The sequence below is a fragment of the Sapajus apella genome, unplaced genomic scaffold (genome assembly GCF_009761245.1).
Source record: "Sapajus apella isolate SASKATOON/1434 unplaced genomic scaffold, GSC_monkey_1.0 scaffold105, whole genome shotgun sequence".
Lineage (NCBI taxonomy): Eukaryota > Metazoa > Chordata > Mammalia > Primates > Cebidae > Sapajus > Sapajus apella.
In genome coordinates this window covers 3,795,128-3,807,600 of record NW_022437045.1, presented here as the reverse complement: position 1 = coordinate 3,807,600, position 12,473 = coordinate 3,795,128, and positions in this window count along the sequence as shown.

Genomic DNA, 12,473 nt, shown 5'->3' with positions numbered 1-12,473 from the left:
AGGAGGCTACCCTTCCCAGCCTGTCAGAATGGCTGCCCATAGGCTGCAACCCTTTATGAGAAATAAAGCTCTCCCTTCCAAATTTATGAACCTCATCATTCTAGAGTTGACGTTGGTACACACAGACACAGATAAAATTGGTTGTTACGAAAATTAAATTGACAAATAAACTGTATTAGCATCAAATAGAAATGAAAAGTGAGGTCTTAGTTAGCTAACAGAGACACAACAACTACTTGCATATTGAAACAAAGATGACAAATACATTTTGAGGGAATATGAAGATATCTAGACATATTTTAGCACAAAGTGATGAAAATGATGTTGAATAATGTAAGCAAGTCAAAGTGCAATAAAGCATAATTAGAAAAAAGAAAATATTAATTTCAAAAATGACAAGCCATGTGGTAAATCCCCAAAATATATATATAGCTTTATCTAGCAAATACTATGAAATACAATATAGTAATCAGATATATACCTACATATATCTATATTATATATGTATAAATGAACTTCTTTATTCAAATAAGGATATTGATGGATTTTATGACACACCACAATAAAAGAAAAGCAGAACATGCCACCTGAGATATGCCTCTTTTGTATCAGGATTTTTTTTGATCTGATAATTTTGAGAGACTGCAGACACAGGATAAGCTCTAAAAAGCTACCCTCTTATAAGAGAAGGGTACATGTATGAAAGAAATCTTCATTTATAAGAGTGTCTTCCTCTCTGCACCAGGAAGAGAGGGATGACTGAATCACTAGAAACTCATCAATAAAGAAGGAATTAAGGGTAAAATCTACATGATAAATCTTGCCTTTTTTGACCACCCGATCCTAACTGTGCTTTCTCCAGATTCTTTTTTCTTTGTTTTAGAAAATCATTATGCTAGAACTCAGAGACAAAGCTACTATTGTTGACTCATGGGTAACAGGGGTTTAAACTGCATGGGCCCGTGACTGGTGGATTTTCTTTTAGCTCTTCTAACCCTGAGAGAGCAAGACCAATTTTTTCTCTTTCTCTTCCTCCTCAGCTTAATGTGAAGACAATGATGATGAAGACATTTATTATGATTCACTTCCATTTAATAAATAATAAATACATTCTCTTTTTCTTATGATTTTCTTAATAACATTTTTTTTCTCTAGCTTATTTTATTGTAAGGATACAGCATATAATACCTATCACATGCAAAGTATGTGTTAATTGATTGCTTATGTTATGCTTAAGGCTTCAGGTCAATAGCAGGCTATTATATTGGGGGAGTTGAAAGTTGTGAGCAAATTTTCAGCTGATTAGAAATTCAGTGCCCCTCATCCCTGTGTTGTTCAAGGGTCAACTGTATTTTGAAATCTACTTGAGAGATTTACTCATATCTCTGGGTTAACTCCCATGTGTATACAAGTTATGTTATTAAACATTTGTTTATTTCTTGTTATTCTGTATCTTTTTACAGGGAGTCCTAGCAAAGAACTCAAGAGGGGTAGAAAGAAAAATTATTTCTTCTCCCCTACAATATGCTTTAATATTTTCATATAAAGTATAATAAATCATTATCTTATAACATTGGATACAATAACTATTTTTAGTATAAACTACAATATGCGTCTCCCACTTACTCCTGAGCTTTATACTTTTTAAACTCAAAGAAGTCATTATTTATATATTAAAAGAGATATTTAACATAGCTATTTTCTGAGTCTGACAATTTCTCACTTTGAAATGTAAAAACAAAATTTGGCATTCTATGATTTGACATCTTATTATTTATGATCCTCTTCCAGACCATTATGTATTAGTTTGCTCTGCCCTTCAGGGAGATAAAAATATCAATCTTTTCTCTGGGGTAATCTGGATTTCATCTGCATGCATCTGTGTCTTGAATGGTTCATTACACAGACCTGAATTGACTTACTAAATGTATCAGTATAAAAAGATTCTATTGTACTCTTGATATTTTGGAAGCTTTCCTTTACTTTCTTCCTTTTTCTTTTTTGGCAAAGAATAAAATGTTGTAGGGAAACCACACAAAAACAATTTTACTTTGTTTTCAGTATTAAAAACCAAATCTGAAAACTCAAATTCTAGAATGAACTTGCTTTGAATTTGCCTTTGGTTAGCTTTAGAAACTGCTTTAGATTTCCTTTGGAAATAAGAAAAATATGCAAAACAAAAAATGTCGCTAAATAGGAAATCTTCCTTTTGCTGGCAACTAATTCACATTCATATCTAATAGGAAATCTTTATTTTGCTATCAACTAATTCATATTGATATCTAAAGAATCTAAGTGAATTACATTTACCTTCTTCTCAAATATTTAAAATGAATTTGTAATCTATTATTGAAACTTGAAATATATTATTAATTTCATGTGATTTGGAAGCCAATTGCTTTTTCATTCCTATTCTGTCCTTTGAAAATAAAATTTTTAGCTCTTTTGACATTATAAAACCTCTAGAGGTTTCTTTAATAAAGCATCAAGGAAAGTATTTATCAAAAGACTAATAGGTAAGTATGCTTTCAAACCTTCAATAATAAATGTTATTGCATATTAATCAATTCATATTTGATATTGAAAATAAATCTCGCACTTATATATGTATATGCTACTATACAATAATTAGTACTTTGTAAATAATTAATGGTGTCATTCATATACTAGATCTATACCAAATGCAGTAAATCTCCATAATTGTTTCATAATTTAAAAGTAGCTTCTCTGCATATTAGTATTACAATTGCATATTCACAGTCTCCTAAAGTTTGAATTAAAGTGCTATTTAAAAAGCAATTTAAATCAAAATATATTTTCTAAATGCAAATGTAAAAAATGTTTCAAATGTAAATAGTTTGAAAAAACTTTAACTCCATTTTTTATTAGCAAATTCATTAGACTTATGATGCGTATATATTAAAGGCTTCCCATAATGATAATGTTTTTAGAGTTCAGAGAAAACCTCCAGCCCCTTCAATCAGAACTGTCTCTTGAATGTACAGGTCCCTCCACAAATATTTTGTGAAACAAGGATTTCTATATATAAACAATTTGAATAAAAGTTGTATTATAAAATTCCTGGTTCCATGTAAGATTCAATGACTTATCACTGAATATTTAGAAAAATGGGCAGAGAAGAGGCATCTAATTGTTCATTTTCCAATAAGTACACGGATAGACTTTTTTTATAGGGTCTGGATACCACCTCTTCCTGGTCACTGTCAGCAGACAACTTTTCCTTCTTTGTTTCAAATGCATTATTTTTGGCTAAGTTTATATATTTTGCCATGAATGAAAGGTAATAACATTGTTATAACTGACAATGCCATGGTTCTTTGGAACCTGTTTGTGCTAAACAACGTCAAATGTGTTGCCTCTTCAGTTTTTTAATACTATTTATTAAATGCTTGGTGCATCATTACTCAAGACAGCACATTCCACATGAAGCTCTTGAATACAGGGTTCCAGTGATTCTTTCAAAGGCTAGTACTGTACTTCAAGTATGATGAACAAACATGCAAGTCTTAACCAGAGTAGGAAGAAAAATGTAAATAAAAATTAATTTCCTGGGCATGGAAGGAAGGAAGGAAGGAAGGAAGGAAGGAAGGAAGGAAGGAAGGAAGCAAGCAAGGAAGCAAGGAAGAAAAAAAGGAAAACTGTTTTAGTTGTTAGGGCATAAATTCCAACAAAAAATCCTTGAGAACAACGTTAATATTGCCACTTAGCCACTTGTCAGTCTTAGAAACTGAGTAATTTTTCAAATTTCCCACCCTCTTATCTGCATATTTATTTTAGAAAATTGGGTGATAGCACAGTAGGACCCCTGGTACTATTTCTTTAGCCCAAATTCATTAGCATCTAATTCAAACAAGACCAATAAGTACATTCATTAGCACATTCAAAACTGGATCACAAATATTTTAATATTTTTTTCTCTCATATCTAGGTTGTAATATGTACTGCTTAGAATGTATTAATGGTTATGTTTTTTCCCACAATAAGAAAAAGCCATTTTGGACTCAGAGGAGTGGAAGCCAGCCTAAAAAGACATGCAGAGAAAGAGTAAAACAGAAGGACCTGGCACCATGTGATAATGTAAATCCAGTGATTTCTACGATTCAGAATCATTCTGGACATTCTTTATTTGGTCACTCACACTGTCCTTGAATTTCCTGAGCCTATACCACATTTGCTTAAGTAAAGTTAGAATTTTATCACTTAAAAATATCAAATACCAGTGTTAAACACAAACTTAAAGAAACATAAAATATATAGGCTTGCTCTAATGACAGTGCTAAAATGAATTACAAATAAATCCAATGAAATGCTTTCAAATTTGGAATATATAAAAGATCTTTTCTAATTAAGCAAAGGATTAATAAATACCTAAAATAAATGATTAAAAATTAATAAAAACAATCCTATCAATACCTTTTCAATTTGATGGTACACTGCCAGTGAAACAGAAAGGGGTTTTAAACCCAAATGCATTTATCAGGAATTGCTCAAATATTTAAGGAATAGATTATTACTGTACTGTGAAATCTATTCCAAAAGCAGTTTTGAAATCTAACTGAGTAATCTCCTTTAGGCTCTAGAGCCTAGTAATAAATCCTCCATGGTGCTTTTCTTGGCCCTCTGGGACTACATTGTATGCCCTCTGGATTATTCTTCTCCTATTTATAAACAATAGAATCTTTGCTAGAGAATTAGTTCTATCAATCTTTTTTTCACCATTCAAATGTTACAGTCCAAGAATCTTTTCAAATTTCCTTCTCATTGATGCTTTTAGTCTAAGGTGGTAGTGTTTCTGCTGGTAAAAATTCTGAAGTACTTATTGGGTCACCCATGTATGTCATAGGTATTCACTCTGTTAGACATGTGGCTTGTCTATAGATTTTCCTAGATAGTTTCTTCTTCCTAGTTATCTCCTGAGAGTCCCAGAAGCTTGCTAGTTTGGTTGAGAGAAATGGTGATTCACTCTCCTAATCATTTTAAAGATTCTACATGACTAAATACTTTGATCTTTTGATCTTTCTGATGTTTTAGCAATAATTTGTAAAGCCACACACTCAGGTATTTCTCTATGCAATATTTTGAAAGCAATCTCATAATTTTACAAGTTGTTACCATCTGGTGGACTAAGAATGCCCAAATCACCTACTCCTGGTTTTTATTTGTTTAACAGCATTTCCCTCAATTTACCTCTTTCCTTCCATGTTTTCCTATAAGCAGTGAGAAGAAGCCAAATAGTACTTTCATCACTTTGCTTAGAAATTTCAGATAAGGCCGGGCGCGGTAGCTCACGCTTGTAATCCCAGCACTTTGGGAGGCCGAGGCGGGTGGATCACGAGGTCAAGAGATCGAGACCATCCTGGTCAACATGGTGAAATCCCGTCTCTACTAAAAATACAAAAACATTAGCTGGGCATGGTGGTGCGTGCCTGTAATCCCAGCTACTCAGGAGGCTGAGGCAGGAGAATTGCCTGAACCCAGGAGGCGGAGGTTGTGGTGAGCCGAGATTGTGCCATTGCACTCCAGCCTGGGTAACAAGAGCGAAACTCCGTCTCCAAAAAAAAAAAAAAATAGAAATTTCAGATAAACATCAGGGTTTATCCTGCCATTTATAAGTACAACTCTCTAAAAAACTGCAGGATAATACTCTGTTGAGCTTTGTGGCACAGTGATACAAAGGTCCCTTTATGACACATGTGTTCCTTCCTCCTGGACTCTCAGCAGCAACACCTTCAAAGTTCATGTTTCTGTTCATCATTGGTAGAGCTATGATTCCCAATTACTTAGGTATTCTTTAAAGTGATTTAAGAGTCTATGCCACACTCCACTTCCTGCTGAGCCTTCACTGGTAGAGTCACTAACATCCATGTGTCTCTGGTCCATCCAAGATAATCGGGACTTTTTCTATCATGCTCCTCAAATTCTTTCAGTCTCTGTCCACTGTCCAATGCTAAAGCCATTTCTCCATTTTTCAGAGTTACAATAGTACTCCACATCTAATATCTGTATTATCTTTCTAATGCTGTGTAAAAATTATTATAAACATAATTGCTTAAAACAACATACATCTATCATCTCTCAATTCCCTAACTCAGTTATCTTGATGAGCTCTTATCAGGAGGTGGAGGAGAAAAACCACTTTCAAGCTCATTCAGGTCACTGGCCAAATTTGGCTATTTGCAGCTAAAAGACTGAGGCTTCTATTTTCCTGTTCATGGTCAGCGGAGGGCAGCCTAAACTCCAACAGACATCCCTCTGAGCATTGCCCTGTAGTCCCTTAAGCATTACAGCTAGCAACATACCAGATTCTTGGTATATCTTTGACTTCTGCTTTTGTGCTATCTCTTTTACCTCCTCTGATTGCATATCTCTGTCTCCAGCCAGCTAAAGCTACCTGCTTTTAAGAGGTCATATGATTACAGTGAGTCTACTCAGTCAAACAGGTCTGTAGCCTTAATTCCATGTACAAAATCTCTTTGTCTTGCAGTGTAACATATTGACAGGTTCAAAGGATTACAGGATGGGCATCTTTGTGGGGTCAATCTGTTTATCACGCAGATCATTTTATAAAGCTAGTAAAATCTGTATTCCAAATCAGGAAGACAATACAGGAAAAAGAGATTATGTACTCATTTCACTTATCAAGGACAAGGCAAAAATATAAAGTAATAGCTAATCAAATCCAACAATTATAAAAATAATAAGGATAAATTTATTCCAGGGATTTATTAATGATCCAATATCATTAATTTGTTTTGTACTCTGCCAAATAACTAAACTAAAGGTGGGACATGAGATGACTGTGCCAATATATGCAGAAAAAAGTATTTCATAAAACTCAGTAGCTACTTTTTAAAAAGAAAATCTCTAAGATATGACAAATACAATGAAACAACTAAAACTTGGTAACTTTTATATGATAATTTTCTCAAGGAAACATTATGCTTAATCGGGAATCTTTAGTTTCATTTTCTTTAAGATAAAGAGACAGGGATGTTCCCTGTCACTATGACTATTTAGCCAAATTTCAAAATTTCTGGCTATTGCTGTGAGGAAAGAGAAAAAAAAGTATAAGGATTTGAAACAAAAGATGAAATGTAATGACTTGTATATGCTGTCATCAGTCATATACCTGGAAAACAAGCAGAGCAATTGGCATTCTACTAACATGTATAAGAGAGTTCCATGGTTTCTTCTGATGTAAAATGAAGCCACAAAAAGTCAAAAGAATTTTTAGGCAATGACAACCAGCTATGGAAAAGCTATTCACGAGATTATTAAAAACTGTAAGTTATGGGATAATTAACTTCACTAGGACAATATCAATATTATTTGAATAAAACTTTACAATTCCTAATAAGAAACTTAGAAGATAATATGATGCACTAAAAATTTCATTGGCTAGAAGAGTTAATATCATAAAGATAGCAGTGATACTCAAATTCATTTTTAATTTGCAATTCCAAATGTATAAATCAAAATTTCAGTTTTGTATTTTTTGAATGACTCAGTCAACCTATAATAAGTGAAATAATATAGGTTCACAAATAGCAAAGTAAGTTTTAATAACAGAAACAGAAATATATTAGTAAACATTACAACATTTTAGAAAGTCATAGCTATGTAAACAGAAAGATATTATCACAGTACACAAAAAGACCAATATGCACATGTGAATATGCACAAAACCCCAAGTCCACAATATATAAAAAGATGGTATCATAAGTTGATCGAAAATGTTCATAATGTATAATTGGGAAACTGATTCACTTTACCTAGAAAAGTAAAAGGGATCTCAACCAAAAAAATGGGCTAAAGAGAGATAAAAGATTTTAAAGAGAGGTTAGAAGTTTGACTTTTTAATGGGAAATTTCAATTTTCAAGAGACTCTTCTTGCTAAACAAAACATTTGACTCCCAGAGTCTAGAGCTGGCTTTAAGCAACACTGAAGTTGAACTGCTTAATAAAAAGAGGAACTAAAGAGTAGCTGCCCCTTGACACTGGGCACCTGCTTTCAGGCTCACTACTGTCCCCATGACTCCCTATTGTCTTACATCTTGTTTCTGCTGCCCGCCTGGCCAGGGAAGGTTTGAAAGCCCTGCTCTATATAGTCCAGTACCTTTCCTAATTGTTTGTAAGCATAAACCCTGAACTTCCTGCATTCTGTGTTTGATTCATTAAATCCTTAGCCCCTTCTGCGCTGGATTTAAATCCTACTGCAGAGTAACAATGAAATCAAGGTCAGAACTGAATTGTCTAGGGGAAACTGAGTGAGGAGTATATAGGAACTCTCTACTATTGATGCAACTTTTCTGTTAACATAAACTACTGTATTTTTCATAAAATGTTTATTAAAAATATCAGAGGGGAAGCATGGACTATTCAATAAATGGCAACAAGACAAAAAGAGAGAGAGATAAAAGAATTAAATACGAAAAAATTAAATAATGAGTATAAGAGAAATGTAAGATAATATATTTATACCTTGGGTATGGGGAAAGACTTGTAAAATAAAAATAGAAATCAAAAACAGAGTAAAAGGTTGATGAATTCAAGTACACAATATGAAGTCCTGTTCTGTGATGAATTTGAGTACACAGTATGAAGTCTTGTTCTGTGATGGATTTGAGGACACAATATGAAGTCCTGTTCTGTTCCACAAATAATGGCATGTACAAATTTAATTGAGAGCTGACAAACTGGGAAAAATGATCCACACAAACTTATTGTCAAGACTAGGAGAAAATGATGGCAATGTCTGGAACCAACAAGAAATTATGGTCAAGATACACAAGGAGCTCAAGCAACTTATCAAGTAAAAGTTAGCAATACAAATAGAAAATAGGGCAATTTAAGGAAAGGAAAACATCAAAGACTAACAGGTCTATAAGGAGATGCTCACACTCTCTAAATTGCAGGTGCAGATAAAAGCAAAATAAAACTATCATTTTATATCTTTTTGTAGGTGATGAAACTGTAACTTTTATAGTTAAATAATATTCAGAATTCAGCTTCCATGTTGTTCTTTTTATTGCCATTATTATTGTCTTTGTATTGTCATGTTATTCTTTTTGTCATGGTAAGCATAATTACAATTATTATGACTAGTACACTAACACCTATTGTAAATTAATACTTATCCCTCGCCCATCCCTCCTTTATAATTTAGAGACATAGCCTTCTCCCTCCCCTGTAACTTAAGAGATATAACTTTTCCTGTGAAATGGGTAAAAGTAACTAATAGCCAACTATGCTATTTATGAGTCCTCTAACTGATAACTTAGCTGGATACCCCCTTTGGGAAGTTCTGTAATTTTCTCTTGTCTCACTCTTTTTCCCTGGTGCTTCATGCACATTGACATTTTGGATTTTCCTGTAATAATTGATTCAACACACCCTTCCTTGTTTGATTACAATAAACTATAAAAATTCTCCTCAACTCTTGGGAAGTCAGTGAATTAATTTGTTATCCATAATTATTATTAAAATATCCTATGTTTCATTAGATTATTTTTAATGAACTACAAGTAATATTACTGATTCGGAGAATCCCCTATTTGACACAAATAAATTGCAATAAAGACATTTTCAGAAGAAAGGAACAATGAGGGGTTTACTAATCATTTTTTTTTCTCAAAACAAATCAGTAATCATGTCGTAAACCTTTTAATATAATGCTGTTCTAATAACAGGAAACCATTAATGTCAATGGTAATAAATGCTGAGGCCATTGTTTAAACCTGATTTTAAAATGTTAGTGAGACATTTTTCTTGCCATGGCTAAGGAAATAGCAATTATTGAAAGGAATGAATTTGATTTAAATCCCCTGAAGAAAACAATAAACAGGTAAACAGCTAAAAATTATGAGGCTCATTTATTTCCCAGGTGAACCAAAGCAATTAGATAGCTTCTTCCTTCAGCTTCCTATAGGGTATAACAAATCTTCCTAATGATTACTTGCTTGGAAAAGCAAGCACATTTTTTCTTTCACATTCTATTTGAGACACTCACTTTGTTTTCTGACTTTTTGGTAAATATTTCAGGCACATTAAACAAAGATATTCCTAACTGAATACAGAAGGCTACCAGCTACATTTAATGCTACTTCTTACAGGCAGACATTGCTCAGTTAGGAACTGTAAAGAAAACAAGTAATGAATAAGGCTGCAGCCAAAAAGGACACTAAATACCAGGATTGCTGACAGCAAATACCCAGGAAGGCCAACAGTCATGAGCAATGTCCCTTCCAGTCCTTGCATAAATTGATTAGGAAGTAAAGTCTTTGTTTCTGTTTTATTTTTCCTATGTGTTAATTCCTTTGTGGATTTTTTTAAAAGAAGAGCAGACAAACATGCATAGCAGAGAAATGAATATTAATTCCTTCAACAGTCACCAAATATTGTTGTTTTTCTTTTTTCATCTTTTACTCTTTTTCTGCCTTCTCTGGTTTTAATTGTGCACCTTGCATCTTTCCATTTTCTCTCCTAGTTTGACATAAAAAGGATACTTCTTTTTAAAATTTTCACATGGTTGCTCAAAGTTTACAGCATACACTTACAACTCACACAAGACCATTCCAAATAACAGTGTGCTCATTTGTACTGGTATTAGGATCTAATCACACTTAGTTTACATAGTTGAAAATAACTCTATATATCTCTTTCTCTATCTTTCTATCTATGGATTACAAACCATGAGTTCATATTAGTACTTCCAATTCCAGTCTGACACCATAGCTCATTATAATCTCCCCCAACTTTTTAAGTTTTACATTTTTAACCATTTCACAATAGTGAAAAGCATAGCTCCCTTTATCTATTATATATTTATTTGTTTATCTGAATGAATATACTTCAGCTGATTTCAGAATTGCTAACCTCTACCATTGCAGGGGAAAAAAAAAAAACCTACTAAGAAAGTCTAATAATAAGGCATATTGGAGGGGGATCCTAGATGGCAGAGTAGGAGCAGCTTTGGATTGCAGCTCCCAGCGAGAGTGTGGAAGGCGAGTGGTCGCTGCATTACCAGATGGATTTTTATTGCCCACAGACCAGGAGATTCCTGAGTGGAGGAGTGCCACGGGTCTCCAGTGTGGCTGTTTTGGCCAGTGCAACAGGTCTCAATGGGTCTCTGCACAAAAAACTCACATGGGCCTGGGCACCGTTTCAGCTAGCAACTGGAGCACCTGGGAGACAGAGTTGCCCATTCAACTGATAAAAAGGGGACTGAAATAGGGAGCCAGGCCAGGAGATTCCCAGGTGAAAAAGTGCCATGAGTCTCCAGCGTAGCTGATTCAGCTGGCACAGCGGATTTCCACACAAAATCTCACAAATCCAGGTGCCTTTTCAACAGGTGACTGGAACACCTGGGAAACAGAGTCACACATTCAACTAATAAAAAGGGGACTGAAAAAGGGAGCCAGGCCAGGAGATTCCCGGGCAGAAATGCGCCTCCAGCATGGCTGTTTCACCTGGTGCAGGAGGTAGCTGCACAAAATCTCACACAAATCTGGGTGTCTTTTCAACTGGTGACTGGAATACCTGGAAGACAGAGATGCCCATTCAACTGAAAAAAGGGGACTGAAACAGGGAGCCAGACCAAGAGATTCCTGGGCAAAAAAGTGCCATGAGCCCCCAGTATGGCTTTTTCAGCCAGCACAGTGAGTCTCCTCATAAGAACTCACACAAATCCGGGTGTCATTTAAACAGGTGACTGGAACGCCTGGGAGATAGAGTCACCTGTTCAACTGAAAAAAAAAGGGGTCTGAGGCAGGGTGTCAGGTGATCACGCATGGGCAGCCCCACCCCCACAAAGACCAGCAATCTGAAATACTCTGGATTGAGAGTTTCACAGCAAACACAGCTGAACCAAGGAAGGTCCAGCTCTGTGGGGGATGGACGTCTGCCATTACCAAGGCAATCCACCACTAACGAGGTAGTCTGCCATTGCTGAGGCAGTCCACAATTGCTGAGGCAGTCCACCATTACTGAGGCAGCCCGCCATTGCTGGGGCAGTCCGCCATTATAGAGAGAGTCTGCCATTGCAGAGGCAGGCCATCATTGCTGAGGCAGTTCTAACTACACCCCTATAAACAGGACTGCATGGAGGTTCACAAAGCAGCTGAGCAGAACCCACAGCAGCTGCCTGTGAACTCCTCTGCTGGCAGACTGTGACTAGGCTGCCTCCTCGCTGGGCAGGGCATCCCTGAAAAAAAGGCAGCAGCATGACAGAAACTTAGAAATAAAGCCCTACCTTCCCAGGACAGAGCACCTGGGGAAAAAAAAATAGGCTGTTATGAGTTCTGCTGCAGCAGACTTAAATGTACATGCCCAGCAGCTCTGAATGGAACAACAGAGCTCACAGCTCAGCACTTGAGCTCCTGTAAAGGACAGACTGTCTCCTCAAGCAGCTCTCCAACCCCTGTATATCTAAAGAGTCACCTCATAAAGGAGAG